Source organism: Phoca vitulina, unplaced genomic scaffold (genome assembly GCF_004348235.1).
Source record: "Phoca vitulina isolate PV1807 unplaced genomic scaffold, GSC_HSeal_1.0 scaffold1, whole genome shotgun sequence".
NCBI lineage: Eukaryota > Metazoa > Chordata > Mammalia > Carnivora > Phocidae > Phoca > Phoca vitulina.
Genome location: NW_022589704.1, coordinates 45347078 through 45365231, shown reverse-complemented (window position 1 = coordinate 45365231; position 18154 = coordinate 45347078). Strand labels below are relative to the sequence as shown.

Genomic DNA, 18154 nt, shown 5'->3' with positions numbered 1-18154 from the left:
TCTGCTGTCCTAGCAAATTTCAAAGAAAAGTAGGTTTGGATGAAATGTTGATGTCTGTCCAGATCCTTTGTCGGTATAGAACAAAGCAGAGGAAAAGGTGTGTGCATTTGGAGAAGGCAAGAATGGAAGAACGTGGAATATGCCCTTAGAAAAGATGTAGGTGCACACGGGTGAATTAAAGCTCAGCTGATGCCAGCTTTCTGATCAGCAGTCCAACTCTTCGCCAGGAGTCCAACCCCTCGCAGGTAAAAGTCACTTCCATGGTTTGCAGAGTGATAAAACTAAACCAAGATGCCCCAGCCCTGTTAGAGCAACACTGTTGATTTATAGAGCCCTTTTTTTAAGGAATCTTTTATCCGTTTTGTGACTAGTTAATAACCAATAATACTTAATAATGAAAAAGGAAGGAAAGTATAATCATTTAGAATAATGTGGGAAATATACTTTAAAATTTGTATCGCAGGGGTGCCTGGGTGGCTCAGTTGGTTAGGCAACCGACTCTTGATTTCGGCTGAGGTTGTGATCTCGGCATTGTGAGATCGAGCCCTGCGTTGGGCTTCATGCTCAGCATGGGGTCTGCTTGGGATTCTCTCCCTCTCCCTCTGCCCTTCCCCCTGTTCTCTCTCTCTCTCTCAAATAAATAAGTAAATAAATAAATTAAAATAAAATTTGTATTGCATGTATCTTTGTAGCATTTTTTGTTTTGTTTTGCAAGCATTTTTTCCTCTTTAAGATGAAACTCTTTCTGTGCAACTTTCTTCCCTTCATCGTTCCCTTCTCCCCCTTCCCCTTTCCCTCTCTTTCCCTTCTTTCTTCTATTTTTCCTTTGGGTGGGGGTAAGAGTCCCCCTTCTTGGGTGATGAAAACGTTCTACCATTAGATTATAATAATGATTATGCAACTTTGTAAATATTCTAAAAAAACACTGAATTGTATATTTTAATATGAGTGAACTCTGCAATATTTAAATCATAGATCAAGTAGGCTGTTTTTAAAAAAAATGAAATGCCAACCAGAGGTTAACTAAGGTGACTGGGATAAGTAAAGTACAAGGACAGTAACCTAGTCTTAGATTGATTACAACAAATCACAAGGCTAGACACTCTCAGGACTCAATTGCTATATCCTTTCAGTTCTTAACAATCTTGCACTTTTTAGTCTTGTGATGGAAGAGACGGACTGACAATCAGAAAATTGGCATCAGTCGCAGCTTTAATTCACCTACATCAGTTTGTGGGCTTTGTGTCCCACATTCTGAGAAGGGAGATGGCAGTGATAACTCAGAGACAGGATTTGCCCTTTATGAAGACAAGCCACGGGATAGCAAGCACTTGAATATACAGTATTCAACTGAAGAGTGAATAAAAAGCACACAAAACACTTACAGCATTTAATCAGATATAGTTGGGTAAATATATTTGAACATTTGTTTTTAAAGTCTGGTAGGCTTTATTCATTCTTAAGTAAATGCCAGATCACAATGGTGAAGATTGGGTTTTTGAAAAAATATTATAATTTCTGTTTTTGAGAAAGTTTTGGGTGCTTGGAAAATAGTCTTTGTCTACATCAGGAAACTTCAAGATCCTTAACAGGTAAACTCCATTGTAAAACCAGGACAGTGAGAATCCATGCGGTCAGACTACATGTAGTGTTATACAAATGCAAAGTTGTTTTGTGGGGTTTTTTTTTTTTTTTAGTTATCATGCAGTGTAATATTAGTTTCAGGTGTACAATACGGTGATTCAGCACTTCCATACAACACCCCGTGCTCATCCCAAATGCCCTCCTCAATCTCCATCACCCATTTAACCCATCCCCCCACACACCCCCTCCCTGGTAACCATCAGTTAGTTCTCCATAGTTAAGAGTCTGTTTAGTGGTTTGCTTCTCTCTCTTTGTATCCCGATTGCAAGGTTGTTCTGTTTTTATTGTTCTGTCAAAGCAGTGTCAGTTTGTTTGTTTTTGCTGCCTCATCTCACTCATTACAATAGGAAATTCTTTTTCCCATATCTCTTATGGCATAAAAGGTTGCTTTTTAATTGACTGTGAATGTTTCACAGGGAACACTGGAAATTTTAAAGCATGGATCAGTGGAATATGAAGAACTGTTGTTTTGTTTTATTTTTGTTCAAACTAGCGCTATTTGCTAGAATTACCCAGTGGTTTCTTTGTCTCTTCCTCTCTATGCCAGAAGTTTTCTGCACACTCTAGATTATTGGACTAGCTCAGGTGATCTTTGTTAGCGGGAAAGATGATACATTTTAGTTTTTTTCCCACTGGTAACTATACAGTAGTTAAAAATAGCAAAAAATATATCACTATTATAATGTCTAGTGAGTTGGTTCATATTTTTCAATTTTGCTATAGTTTTTAGAAAAATTATTTTTGTTTCATTTAAAAACCCTATTCTCTTGTAAAATACAAGTGAATCCAATTTTTTTTTTTTTTTTTTAAGTGAATCCAGTCTTTAATGAAAGTTTGGTTTAATGGAAGTTTGGCTTTATGGAACCAGTTGCTTAAAATAATAATTCAAAAAAATCCCTACTGATTATCTAGTTTCACCTCCTTATTGACAAATAGTAGATTTGTTCCTTTAAAGAAGAGCTTATATTTCCCCAATCTGTAGATTTTGAATTAGTCAGTAATAAATTTAATGACTCCTACTCCTATAAAAATTATGAAATTTTAAGTATGTGGAGTCCAAACTTAAGGAGTTTATATTTTAACTTGGAATGTGTGTGTGCGGGGGGGGGGGGGGGCATGCATAACTATGTGTGTGTGTGTGTGTGTGTGTTGTGGAGGATTGTAGGAATTAATACAATGATAAAATGTCAATATACCAAAATAGATTTCTTTGCTTTAAAACATTTTTTTACAAAAATTTCAGATTAAAAAGATGAAGGGTTGGGGCACCAGGGTGGCTCAGTTGGTTAATCATATGCCTTCTGCTCAGGTCATGATCTCAGGGTCCTGGGATCGAGCCCCATATTGGGCTCCCTGCTCGGCGGGGAGCCTGCTTCTCCCTCTCCCTCTGCTGCTCACCCTGCTTGTGCTCTCTCTCACTCTCACTGTCTCTCTCAAATAAATAAATCTTTAAAAAAAAAAAAGATGAAGGGTTATCATTGCTAACCCTTATTGTTGATACTTCCATCTACCCATTCCATCATTCATCAGTAAATTAAGTGGTTTTTGACCCAATATGTGTCACATTTGGGGTTAAAATCACATATTAGGCACAGTTTTTTTGCATTTGAGAATCTTTTGGTTTAGTAGGTGAAAGCAGATATAAATGAATAATTTCAAATAATGTTATAGAGAATATATAGAGACTTATACATCAAGCAGTGACCATTTTTGTGAGAGTGGAGCACTCAAATGCATGCTTAATATGGGAGAAAGCTTTCAAGGCAGAGGGACAAATAGCACTAAAGAATGGAAATATGAAGAACTCAAGGTAAGAGAATGGAAAATCAAATCTTCACTTTTAGAAATATAATCCTAGGTCCTTTTTTCTTTCATATGGGAAAACACCTTATGTATAGCTAAGTAGCTGTTCTTTATTTTTATTCAAAAGAAAAGTGTTAAACTTCCTTCTTTATATTTTTTATATTTCTTCTTTGTGAAGAAATTCAAAATTTTAAATAATTTGTTCACAATGTAGATAAACGGTGAATAACCTCTGGATCACTGTTATTTTCTTGACCTTTTCATTTCTTTTTAAGTTTACTTTTTTATCTATTGTGTGCTGTATCCTTTAAATATTGTATTTCTTCCTCTCAAAATTCTCCAAATTCCTTTTATATTTCAGTACAGAATTTGTCAGGTTTTATTTAAAGTGCTAATTAGTGATAATTATAACTAGGAATTAGTTCTTATCAGTGGCCTTTTAAAACTTAATTAACTTAGGTATAGTGATTGGTTAATTTCTAAGAACAAATTCAGTTGTTGTACAAATTCATATGTCCGTACATATGTACACATATGCATATATATAATAACATGCACATACCATACACGCACATATAATTTACATTCATAAACTCATTTCATTCTTGGAACTAAATGATAGGCCTTCCCTTTAATCTTCTCCTATATTAAAATTGTCTTAGTTAATTTGATGTTTTATTTGTTAATTGGGGAAGCATAAAATTTAGTAATATAAATTTATTTTCAAATTGCTTTTCATTTTATGTTATGAAACTGATATATTTGTTAATTTAATTGAAATATGTGCACATCTATTAAAAAAAAAATCACAGAAACTAAGTTGGTTCCTTAAAAAGATAAACAAAATTGACAAACCTTTAGCTGGACTTGCCAAGAAGAAAACAGAGAGGACTCAAATAAATAAAATAAATGTTACAATAGATACTACCGAAACACAAAGGATTCTAAGAGGCTACTATGAACAATTACATGCAACAAATTGGACAGCCTAGAAGAAATGGTTGGTTACATTCCTAGAAACGTATGACCAGCCAAGACGGAATCATGAAGAAATAGGAAATCTGAGCAGACTGATTTCTTTTTTTTTAAAGATTTTATTTATTTGTCAGAGAGATAGAGAGCAAGCGAGCACAAGCAGAGGGAGCAGCACACAGAAAGAGAAGCAGGCTTCCCACTGAGCAGGGAGCCAGATGTGGGGCTCCATCCCAGGACCCTGGGATCATGACCTGAGCCGAAGGCAGACGCTCAACCGACTGAGCCACCCAGGCATCCTGAACAGACTGATTTCTAGTAAGGACATTGAATCAGTAATCAAAGGCCTCTCACCAAACAAAAGTCCAGGACCAGATGGCTTCACTGGTGAATTCTACCAAACATTCAAAGAAGAATTAATGCCAATTCTTCTTAAACTCTACCAAAAAACAGAAAAGGAGCGAACTCTTCCAAACTAATTTGATGAGACCAGCATTACCCTGATTCCCAAATCAGAAAGGGATATCACAAGAAAAGAAATTTATAGGCCAATATCCCTGATGAACATAGATGCAAAAATCTTCAACAAAATATTAGCAAACCAAATTCAATAATACATTAAAAGGATCATGCATCACGATCAAGTGGTACTTACTCCAGGAATGCAAATATGGTTCAACATTCATAAATTAATCGATGTGATAAACCAGGTTAACAAAATGAAGGATACAAATCATACGATTATCTCAATAGATACAGAAAAACCATTGGACAAAATTCAACATCCACTTATGATAAAAACTCTCAACAAAGCAGGTGTAGAGGGAACGTACCTCAGTGTAATAAAGGCCATATATGACAAGACCACAGCTAACATACTCAATGGTGAAAAGCTGACAGCTTTCCTCTAAGATCAGGAACAAGACAAAGATGCCCCTCTTACCACTTTTATTCAATATAGTATTGGAAATTCTAGCCAGAGCAATTGGGGAAAAAAAGAAAACATCCATATTGGAAAGGAAGAAGTAAAACTGTCACTATTCGCAGATGACATGATATTATAGATAGAGAATCCTAAAGCCTTCATCAAAAAACTGTTAGAAATAATCAACTTAGTAAAGTTGCAGGATACAAAATCATACACAAAAATCTGTTGCATTTCTATATAGCAATAATGAACTATCAGAAAGAGAAATTAAGGAAACAACTGCATTTACAGTTGCATCAAAAAGAATAAAATACTTAGGAATAAATTTAATGAAGGAGGTGAAAGACTTATAAACTGAAAACTATAAGACATTAATGAAAGAAATTGAAGACAGAAATAAATGGGAAGGTATTCCATGCTCATGGATTGGAAGAATTAATATTGTCAAAATGCCCATACTACCCAAAGCAATATAGATTCAGTGCAGTCCCTATCAAAATTCCAAAGGTGTTCTTCACAGAAGTAAAACAAACAATTCTAAAATTTGTAAGAAAAAACAAAAGACCCTGAATAGCCAAAACAGTCTTGAGAATGAAAACAAAGCTGGAAGCATCATGCTCCCTGATTTCAAGCTATATTACCAAGCTATAGTAATTAAAATAATATGGTATTGGCCTAAAAAGAGACATATAAATCAATGAAACAAAATAGAGAGCCCAGAAGTAAACCCACACAAATACAGTCAACTACTTTATGACAAAGGAGCCAAGGATATGCAATGGGAAAGGGACAGTCTTTTCAACTAATGGTGATGGGAAAACCGGACAGTCACATGCAAAAGAATGAAACTGAACCATACACAAAAATTTACTCAAAATGGATTAAAGACTTGAACATTAGACCTGAAACCATAAAATTCTTAGAAGAAAACATAGGCAGTAAGCTCCTTGACATAGATCTTGGTGATGATTTTTGAATCTGACACCAAATCCAAAGGCAGCGTAAGCAAAAATAAGCAAGTGGGACTAAGCAAATTAAAAAGCTTCTGCACAACAAAGGAAACCAACAAAATGAAAAGCCAACCTACTGAATGGGAGAAAAAATTTCAGATCATATATCTGATATATTATAATCATGTATCTGTTAATATCCAAAATATATAAAGAGCTTATACAACTCAATAACAAAAAAAAATCTGATTAAAAATTGGGCAGAAGATCTGAATAGACATTTTTCCAAAGAAGGCATACAAATGGCAAACAGACACATGAAAAGATGGTCTCCATCAAAATCACAGTGGAATATCACCCCATAATAGCTACTATCAAAAAGATAAGAAATAACACATCTTGGTGAGGATGTGGAAGAAAGGGAACTCTTTTGCTCTATTCATGGGAATGTAAATGGGTGCAACCACTGTGGAAGACAGTATGGAGGTTCCTCAAAAAATTAAAAATAGAACTACCATATGATCCAGCAATTCCACTTCTGGGTATTTATCCAAAGAAAATAAAAACACTAACTTTAAAAGATATGTGCACCCCCATGTTCATTGCAGCAGTATTTATAATAGCCAAGATACAGAAACAACCTAAGTGTCCACTGATGGATGAATGGATAAAGAAGATACGGTATATATACAATGGAATATTATTCAACCATAAAAAGGAATGAAATTTTGCCATTTGTGACAATATGACTGACCTTGAGAGCATTATTCTAAGTGAAATAAGTCAGAGAGAAAAATGCCATATGATCTCTCTTATATATGTGGAATGTTAAATACATTTTTTAAAAAGCCAAGCTCATAAAGAGATCAGACTGGTAGTTGCCTAAGGCAGGTGCTGGGTGTGGGAGAAATGGGTAAGTGTCTAAAGGAAAATGAAAAAGAAATGTAAATAAGTAAATAAATAACATTCAAATTAAATAGATAATTTTAATAAAACATTTATCAATATTGAACTTCAAGTAGGAATTTTGATTTAAAAAGAATTCATGTAGCACATTAAAAAGAAGTGTTCTCAACTATTACTGAAAGTACCTTTTTCTTAAGTTTTCTGGGACACACAGGTTACAGGACATAATAAAACTCTTCTTTCTTACTTTGTGGCCGTATATAAGAGTGGTAGAGATTCTGTGCCTGGGCTAATTAGAAGCACTGACCCTATATGGCACAATTTATTTCTCTGCTGCTTCAGTTTCCAGATTTCTGGGCTTCTCAAATATCTATGTGACCTCCTTTGTGAGAAATATTACCTAGAAGATGAGTTGTTCACAAATCAGGTAGATATTGAGGTTAATCTTTAGAACTAAATAGTCTGCTTTTCAAAAGTCAACTGAGGATAGCTTCTTTTCCTTGGCTATTTCCAGTTCATTCACTACTCCTGAGGATAAAAGAAGAGTCAGGTTCTACCAGCAGAGGGTGAATTTTTGAGAAACCGTGTTTGCTAGTAATTGTCCCCAGCTTTTCTCTAGCACTATACTCAAAGAGCCCAGTAAAGTATTGATATTATTCATCCCATTTTAAAGGTGAGGAAATATCTTTTATTCATTTGAAATAATTGAAAGTGTTTGTAGAAACAATTCATTCCCAATTTATGGTACTAATGAAAGAAATTATATTCCAGACAATATATGATTTTCTCTAGGCCTCATAGATAATGACACTGAGAATTGGAACCTGTTTTTATCTATTCCTAAGGTAGTATTTTTTCTGCCACACAATGCTGTTACACATATATGCCTTCTTCATCACTTTTAAATAAAACAGTAGATTCTTGCAGAGATTCCATGATTATGACCTGATTGCATTTTAAGAATGCTGTATCCTTTGAAACATAGTGTTTTAGAGATTCCAAGAAAGCATTACTTTATATTTTAAAAATGTGATGTAAAAACAAAATTTCTGTGCTAATTAGCATTTTCCAGCTTCTTAAAATTTTAATAAGTTGAAAGTTAAAGGTTTTATAAAAACAAACACATCAAAATCATTTTCTGGTAAGTTAACAGAAAAACAGTTGTTCATAATTAGCATTTCAAAATGGATAGAGTTGAGTTGAAAATAGCACTTTTTTTTCTTTTTATCCTATTTTCAGACTTCCATTGTTTCTGTTTTTAAAAATGTTTGTGCATGTGTATATATATGTATATATGTGTATGTGTGTGTGTGTGTACTCGAGTTTCGCTCCTAAAATAAACCTTTAAAATCAAGTGTACCTTTGCCTCACTTCAGATTACGGCGCAATTTCATTTACTATCGGCATTAAAAATAATTGTATCTTAAATGTGCAACTATTGGAGGAATCATTCTCTGGGCCTGCGATAAAGATCTTACAGTTAAATTAGAATGTCAGATGTAAAATTAAGTAGCTAAGAATGTTATTTGAATTGGTGACAAAGGAGACTCCTGAGTAGTAACACATGGAATATACCTCTCCAAAAACTGCAGCTCTTCTAGTCTTTTAATATTTTTACATAATGTATGTAAAATTTTATAAATACAAAAACTGTCAAATTACTAACATCAGTTAAATTGAGTTCATTATAATAGTTGTAAATTGCTTTTAATTCTTATTATAAAAAATTTCCAACATGTGCAGATGTTCCCAGAGTAGTGTCATGAGTCCTCAGGTATCCATCCTCCACCTCAACAGCTCTGATGCATGGCCATTCTCTTCATCCATGTGCACCTTCCTTAGCTCACTCCTAATGTTATTTTGATGCATATTCCAGCATCATATCATTTCATCCGTAAATATTTGTGTGAATCTCTAAAAGAGAAAACTGTTAAATACAATTACTATGCCATTATCATATTCAAGTAATTAATAATAATTCTTTAATAACATCAATAGGTAGCCAAGTTCAAACTTCTAATTATCTCATAAACATCATAATGTTTTCAATTTGCTTGTATTAAATAGAACCCATATTCCCCAATGGGGCCATAATTTGCAATTTTTCTTATGTCTTTTCAATCTGTTTTAACCAGTATTCTCTCTTTTTTCCTGTGTAATCAGTGTTGTAGAAGGCTGATCCTTTGTGCTGTAGAGTTTTCCACAGTCTGGATTTTAATGGATAGCATCTTTGAGGAGTAGCTTGACATGTTCCTCAGTTTTCTGAATTTCCTGTGAAATATTAATTGGGTATAGAGGTTTAATCAGAATCGGGTATGATTTCATTTTGGCAAGTCTGTTTTATAGTGGTGTGGTGTTCTTACATCAGGAGTTAACATTATTCTTGCCTGTTTCTCTTGTTTGGTGTTAGTAGCCATTGATGCTCAATGCCTCTATTAACTTGTTATGGATTGATAATGAATGTTCCTATTCTATCATTACTTTTACATTTATTAGCATAGTACTTCTAAGGGAAAAACTGCCCTTCATCTACTATTGGATTAACAGTGAAACCATTTATAAGAAAGTCAAGATAAATGGTTGATTTTTGCCCTTTATTTGCTGGTTCTCAAAATAATGAATTTGCTTTCTAGCCTTTTACAATGTGGAGTCATGAGTTGTTGTTGTTATTATTATTAGCTCATAGAATTAGATATGTTTCAATCCACGGCAGTTACTGTTGTAATCAATGGTGAATTTTTCTTATTTTAATCAACCTTCTACTTAGCCTCCATATAATTCCTGTCCCAGATCTTCAATCAGCCATTTTTCCAAATGGATCTTTATTTCCTTTAGCGGGAAATAGTATTTTCAGACCAAAACTTGGGGGCTACGATGCTCATTGCTATTGGAGCTAGTTGTTTCAGTAGACAATGTTGGGTTTTTTTTTGTTTGTTTGTTTGTTTTAAGATAAAGCTATGTCACCAGTTTATACTCATTGTTCCAGTTCAAAATCAGACTGCAGAGTTTTTACTTAATGATTTCTGTTTTACGTGTATATCTCCTTTCACCTACATTAAGAATCCCAGTTCTCAACACCAAAGATAACAGAATTAGAATACCAGGTTATTCATTGTTATGCCATTTTACACACAAAGAGACTCAGAATAGCAATTCTATCCTCACTTATATGATTGCTGGGGGGATACTACCCCACTTATATGATTACTGAAATGAGTTTAAAATTTATTTGTACTTCCTTTTGTCCTTATGACCTATCCCTTCAGAGATATTAGGTCAAATTATTCTCTTTTAGAATCACATGGAATAGCTCATGTCTTGTGGTTATAGTATCAACTGGTTTCATATTTAGGATCTTTTTTTTATTTTCAGAAATCGCTGTTTTTAAATTTAGTTTTTCTTTATGATTTAGTAAAAATTTCCCTGTTTTCAAGATTCAATCTATAAAACAATATATACCTAAAGAAGACTGGCCTCAATCCTTGTCCTCTCCTGCCTGTATCCTGTTTTCATTATAGGTAAGTAGTGGAGTCCAGGAATTATGGTATAATCTTCCTTTTCTCAAAAAAAAAAAAATAGGAAGTTAAGAAGTTTCTGTTGTACAGAAGTATTTCAAGAGTAGTATGAAGAACTCCATATAATTTTCACATGGTTTTTCATTTGTTGAAATTTTACTACATTAGGCAAATCATTTCTTCTCCCTCCCTCCCTCCTCTCTCTACACATAACAGTGTGTGTATATTTATGTGTATATTATACACACATGCATATGTACATATACATACATTTATACACACACTATATAATACATAATAACACACATACATATATATACATGTATACATACAAATTTTTTTCTGAACCATTAGAGATTAAGTAGCAGATGTGATGGCCCCATTACCCCTTATTACATCAATGACTTTCTCCTAAAAACAAGGACATTCTTCTTTATAACCACAGTATGGCCACCAAAATCACAAAATTAACATTGAATTCCATCATCTAGCCCATGGACTCTATAATGTTTTGCTGATTGTCTCAACAGTATGCTTCATAGGTACAGGATACAATCAAGGATTGCATACTACATTTGGTTGTCTCTTTAATCTCTCAGTTTGGAAAGTTTCCCAGTTTTCCCTTTTCTTTCATGACCTTGACATTTTTAAAGAATATGGCTACTGTGTAGACCATCTCTCAGTATGGGTTTATCTGATGTTTCCTCATGATTAGATTCAGGTTATGCTTTTTTTTTTTTTTTTTTTGCTTGAATACCACAGAACTCATGCTGTGTTCTCAGTGAATCAGGAGCTACATGATGCTTATATGTCCCAATACTGGTGATCATTTTTTTTAACTTGGTTAAGTTTATTTTTTATTGAGGTGAAATTTACAATATAAAATTCACCATTTTAAAGTTTGCAATGCACTGATATTTAGTGCATTCATAGTATTTTTCAACCATCATTTCTATCTCATTCCAAAATATTTTCATCACCCTAAGAAGAAACCCCATACCTATTAAGCATTCAGTCCTCATTCCCACCTCCCCCAGTACCTGGCAACCACCAATTTGTTTTGGATTTACTCTTTCTAGATATTTTATATAAATGAAATCATATAATATCTAGCCTTTTGTGTCTGATTTATTTCACTTAGCACAATGTTTTCAAAGTTCAACCATGTTGTATCCAGCATATATCAATACTTCATTCCTTTTAATGGCTAAATAATATTCCATTGTGTATTTATAACATATTGTGTTTAATTATTCATCCATTGATAGACATTGGGTTGTTTCTACCTTTTGGCTATTGTAAATAATGCTGCCAGAAGCATCCAAGTATTTGAATACCTGCTTTCAATTCTTCTGGTTCAGTTGCAGTGTCATATCGTGTGTTTAACTTCTGAGGAAATATTTTCCCCGGTGGTTGTACCATTTTACATTCTCATCAGCAGTTTACAAGGGTTCCAATTTCTCTACCCTCACCAACACTTGCTATCTGTTTTTAAATATTATTTTAGTGATTCTAGTGAGTGTGAGAAGTTTTGATTTGCATTTCCCTGATGATTAATGATGCTGAACATCTTTTTGTGTGCTTGTTGACTATTTGTTTATCTTTGGAGAAATATCTATTCAAGTCATTTGACCATATTTTTTTTAAGAGAGGGAGGGAGAGAGAGAGAGAGAGAGAAAGCAAGAGAGAGGGAGTGGGAGAGAGAGAATCTCAAGCAGGCTCCATGCCCAGCTTGGAGCCCTGTGAGGGTCTTAATCTCACAACCCTGAGATCATGACCTGAGCCGAAATCAAGAGTGGATCGCTTAACTGACTGAACCACCCCATTGACCATTTTTTATTTAGGTTGTCTTTTTGTTGAGTCTTTATATAGTGAAGATATATTTAATGTTCCTACTAGCCTTCTGTCATTGTTTCTCCAGTAGTTTGTCTGCCTGGAAGTGATACTTAGGAAGAGCTGACTAGAATGTTTCCATAGTTCTCACATGGAGACACCAACTGTTAGATGTACTTTAATATTTCAAAATTATTTGCTTAATTTAAAATCACTAGTTCCCATTTTATTTTCTTTGATTGTCTTCTGCCATAGAATTGTGTTGCTTCAAGGGATACCTGAATGGCTCAGTTGTTTAAGTGTCCAACTGTTGATTTTGGCTCTGGTCATGATCTTAAGGTTGTGAGATCAGGCACAGTGTGAGGCTTGGCACTGGGTGTGGAGCATGCTTAAGATTCTCTTTCTCCCTCTGGCCCTCCCCTCCTTCTCTCTCTCTCAAAAAAAGTGTTGTCTAAACTTTGATTTCAATCTGACTTTTTTGTCTTTCACAAGTGCCTTGGAGTTTTAACCTAGATTCCCAAAGTGCTTTTTTTTCCTTTTTCACTTTAAATTTGACTAGAATTTGACTAGAATATGTGTTCTTATTGATCAATTTGGAAACTTTGCCCAATATACAATATATTATTCGTGTATACATATTTTTAAATCTTTTTTTCCATTTTAGTTAAGTTTTTTTATTCATTGTGTCCCATTGTTCTGGCTTTCTTCTTTGAGGACTCCTATAATATGTTGGATTATTTTTTTGCGTTATATATTTAAGACTTCCTCTCAAATCCTTTGTATCACTTTATTTATTTACTTATTTATGGGGGGGGCAGAGGGAGAAAGAGAGAGAGAATCATAAGCAGGCTCCACCCTCAGCAGTGCGGAGCCTGATGTGGAGCTTGATCTCATGACGTGAGCCGAAATCAAGAGTCCAACACTTAACCGACTGAGCCACCCAGGTGTTATAGGATTTTTTCTCCATCGGTGTCCGGGGTTCTTGGTCACGCCACTTCGAAAAGTGAAGAGGTAGACCAGACAGAGTGGTGGGGAGCAAGCAAGGTTTATTGAACGATAGCAAAGTGGTAGTACAAGGCTCCCGAGGAGGGAGGGGACCTGAGAGCGCTGCCACTGGAGTTTCTAAGCCTAGGGGTTTTTCTGGGCTTGCTAGTGGGCTGTTTTAATCTGATTAACCCTCCCTGGGTCTGTCATCCAATCAGGTTTTTGTCATCTATCTATCACATGGGAAAGAGTGGAGGGCTCCTTCCTGGGCAGTGTAAAATCCTTTTAAGGGTGGTTTCCTCTTAGGGTGGGACCCCTTGGTCTGCCTGCCTGCCTTCCAACTACCCTTCATCACAGGTGTACCTTCTCTTTTCTTTTTGCTTTCTTTTTTGTGGGGTTCTCTTTCCAAGAGAGTGTCCTTTTATTTTTTGTACCTTAAAAATGCTTCCTGTTTTTATTTTTCACTTCTTTATAGCATTACCCATTGTGTTTGCATTTTTTTTCTGGTTTATTTTTCCTTTCTGAAATTATTTATTTCATTTACGTTTAAATTTCCTGAGTTCTATCCCCTAATCTCTTGAGTTTTTCTAATTCTTAATGATGTTGTCTTTTCATATCTTCAGTTATTTTCTTGATTTCTTTTGGCTCATTTTGAAAAATTAGGCTAGAGTTTTAATCTAATTTGTTGGCAAGCTTTTTTGGCATACTTTCCTTGCTTTAAAGGGTGCTAATTCTTTCCTCTTTTTTTTTTTTTATTATTACCACTTTACAAATGAGACTCAAACACAATTCCTTTTCCATTTTTAATTTTTGTCATGAGGTTAGGTTTGCTGAAATTTTGAACAAAAGTAGTGACTTAAATATTTTTTCTAGCTTCATAGCTCTAAAACTCTTTGTTCTGTGGTTTTCCTGAAGAAACGAAGAATAAGTTTTATACTTTCGGGTTTATCCCGGCCCTGTCTTCTCCCCTAAATTTTTCTGAACTTTTTCTTCGGTCACTGTTATTCCCATTTACCTCAATTTGTTTCTATTCCCAGAATTTATCTTTAATGGGAGACTTCGGTGTGTAGTTTTTGGAAATTCTTAGGGCCCGAATTGCTCTGACCCTTTTGGACCTTCACATAAACCTCTTGCTCACTCTAATGAGTTGGAATAGAAAGTGCCCTCTCGGTTACTAGGTTACTGTGGCTGTCACTGAGAACCTCTTGACTATTTTGGTGTGTTAAATGGGCTTTTGATTTTCTTATCTCCATCCCTGATGCTGATACCATGACTATCTCTGGCTGTCAGTGGTTTATCATTTAAATGCATTATGGAATTCTTGGAGGTATTTTGTGTATTAGTATTTTATTCTTTGTAACAAATTCTTGCTGCATAAAACACTTGACTTTTTTTTTTTTTTTTAAAGATTTATTTATTTTAGAGAGAGAGAGTGCTCATGAGCCAGGAGAAGGGCAGAGGGCAAGGGAGAATCTCAAGCAGACTCCCTGCTGAGTGTGGAGCCCACCTGGGGCTCCATCTCAGGACCCTGAGATCCTGACCTGAGCTGAAATCAAGAGTCAGATCCTTAACCAACTGAGTCACCCGGGCGCCCCCCCCCCCCGCCCCCGACTTCTTAAAACTACAGCCATTTTTTACCTCACAGTTTTTGTGTGTCAAAAATTCCACAGATCTCCTGAGCTGTGTTCTCTGCTTAGGGTATCACAAGGCTGAAATTAAGGTGTGGGCTCTGTTACCAGTGGAAGAGTCTGCTTTGTGTGAATGGAGGTCTCCGGTCTTTGGATTCCCCAAGGGAAGATTACATGGGGATCCATGCTGGAATAAAGACAGCCAGAAGGAAAGTAGCAAGCACAGGGCAGTTTATGAAAGCAAAAGCGCACTCTCAAGGTGGGAGAGCCGGGCAGGTTCAGTGAGGTGGAACCAGCCCTAGGTTGTTGTGGGATTTCATAGTTGTTGAGTCTCTCTGGGCTGGGAGGAGCTTGATGCATGGTGGGGTGAAGGCTGCATCCACTCCTCCCACAGGTTGGGAGGGGGAGTTTTTGACCCTACAAGGTTTGTACCAGAATGCTCATGGCAATCTTTCTCCATCTGGTGGGGCTGTTCCTGCCATGCAAGTGCATTATAATGAGCCTAGGGGTTACCTTGGGGCAGAGGTGAAAGAGGAGAGCACTTAATCTGCATGGTGGCTCTTGATTTGTCAGCCCTAAGGTCTTGGAAGCCACAAGGTCATGATGTTGTGTCCCTGGGCTTTTTTTTAAGATTTTATTTATTTATTTGACAGAGACATAGCAAGAAAGGGAACACAAGCAGGGGGAGTGGGAGAGGGAGAAGCAGGCTTCTGCCGAGCAGGGAGCCCGATGTGGGGCTCAATCCCAGGACTCTGGGATCATGACCTGAGCTGAAGGCAGACGCTTAACGACTGAGCCACCCAGGCGCCCCAGTGTCGCTGGGCTTTTAATGTGTAGTTTATCACCATCCTTGCCTCCAGCTCATGTGCCTATCATTCCCCTTGAAGGACTTGGGACTCTGCCTTGGGGCGTTCCTTCCATTGCTCCTGTCTAGCTTTGACCTAACAGCTGGACTGCTTTCCCATCTGTAGGCTGTCCTAGGAAAGCATCTGCTTCCAAGATCCCTCAGGTTGTTTTCGAATTCATTTCGTTGCAGTTGTACAATTCATGGCAAGCCAGTGAAGAAGAGACAAAGTCTGTTCTTCCTGGAGTCTTAATTTTAAGGAAAGCCTGGGTTCTCTTCATAGGCAGTGCAGAACAGGACTCTGCCTTTTCAAGGCCCAAAGGAGAGGGTCTCTCTCTTAGGAAAGAGCGCAGTCCCTTTTTAAAGGGCTTTCATTTGATTAAACCAGGTCCGTCCAGGATCATTTCCCTTTTGGTTAACTCAAAAGACAACGATGGGGACCTTAACTGTATCTGCAAAATTCTTCCATCCTTAATATATTACTTAATGTAATCCTGAGAGTGATATTCCATTATGGTCACAGTTCCTGCCCACACTTAGAGATTGCATAGAGTGTGTACCCTAGCCGGCAAGAATCTTGGGGCTGTCTTAAAATTCAGCCCCAAATCACATCTTGCTACCTAGTTTTGTTGAAGATTTTGTTCCTGGATTTTTAATTTTGATATCCTGGTCTCTTTTTATGGAGGAATTAACAAACGAGGCAACCTTTATCACGTTTTCCAGAAATGCTATAATTAACTTTTTTATGCTAACAAAATTTAGCAGGAGATAGGATAATACCAAAAGACACTGTAACATCATAGGTGTGATCTTTCTATTTTATCAGAGTGTAGGCCCTTAGGCCCTCACCATTTTATTTTGGGATTACCTTTCTTACTGGTTTAGATGCTTCTCTCAAGCTCCCATCATAGAAACATGTTCATCTCTATCACAGCAGTTAGTACATTTTACTCTCTGTTTTCTTTTACCCGTGATTTCCAAAGTAGGACACATGAATCCCTATAGAGAATTCAAGGGGAAAAATACTGAAATTTTTATTCAGAATCAATTTTTATCTCATACCTTTTGCTTTGTATTTTTAGGTATATTTTATATATATACTTAAGAAAGTAGTATCTATATGTATTTTAAATTAAATATAATGTGTTATATACATGCATATAGTAATTTGCATGTGTGTTTGGTCACATGCTCAACATTTTCTATATATAGTCTTAATAAAGGAAACATCTGGAACCACATTTTTGCTAATGAACTACTTTAAGAGGGACTTTGTATTTCTATCTCTATATCCTTACACTTGGCATATAGGTAAGAATAAAATCTAGCTGTTCTGCAATAAAACTAACATGTCTTACTACTTACCTGGACCACAGCATTATTCATCATAGATGTACCTTTTCAGATTTACCATACCAGTTCTGTTAGGATGACTTTTCTAAGATGCCCTTGTTTTTAGTATGTGAAAACCATCAAATTATGTTTTTCATGTTATGCATTAATATCTGTTAGCTGACAGGATGAGTATTATGAGACAATGTCCCTGAATCTTTTATAGAAATATGCTTTCCAGGTTACATTTTGTTCTCCAGGAATGAAGAGCATTAAGAATTAAATTTATTGAGTCCTTTTGAGAATGTTCTTCAAGCCTCTTTAAAATTCAGAGCCCACACAATCTAATTGGCAGTTGCACATATCAAGTTTAAGTTGGAATTGATTATACATTGGTATCATCTGTTTGTTCTATTAGGAGGTAAAACAGCACTTATTTTTCCACTTGGGTTCAGTAGTTGCTTGGCAATCGAAGTACTTGGAGTTGTAAGTTACATCAGCATAAAAGACTAAGGAGATTTTTTTTTTTAATTAATTCCTCAAAATAATCTCTAGCAGTTTTGAGATCGAACAAATATCAGTTACTAGTATGTTGTATCATAGCATCCAAACGCAGATATTAATTCCCCAGAGGTACACACACTATGCATATAGATCAGCTGTGAAACATACATACTTTCTGACTATCATGAAATTTTTTGTTGTGTTTTTGGCCCCACTGAGTGAAGGATTTGAAATTAAACATCAATTTATATGGACATTTTGGATGATTTTCTTTAGCATTATTTAGAGGCATTACATTTAATCCACCTTAA

The 18154-nt window shown here is 35.7% G+C and overlaps 1 protein-coding gene across 19 annotated transcripts in view; it reads left to right on the top strand.

Annotated features, from left to right (window-relative positions):
* GULP1 (GULP PTB domain containing engulfment adaptor 1) overlaps positions 1 to 18154 on the top strand; it is a 254972-nt gene that overhangs the window by 104914 nt on the left and 131904 nt on the right. For 16 of the 19 annotated variants that reach the window (XM_032406429.1, XM_032406438.1, XM_032406456.1 and 13 more), the window contains one exon: positions 10638 to 10721. The exons of the other annotated variants lie outside the window; for them this stretch is intronic. The gene's annotated coding sequence lies outside the window, so the exon portion shown is untranslated. The remainder of the gene's footprint in view (positions 1 to 10637; positions 10722 to 18154) is intronic. 19 annotated transcript variants of the gene reach the window in all.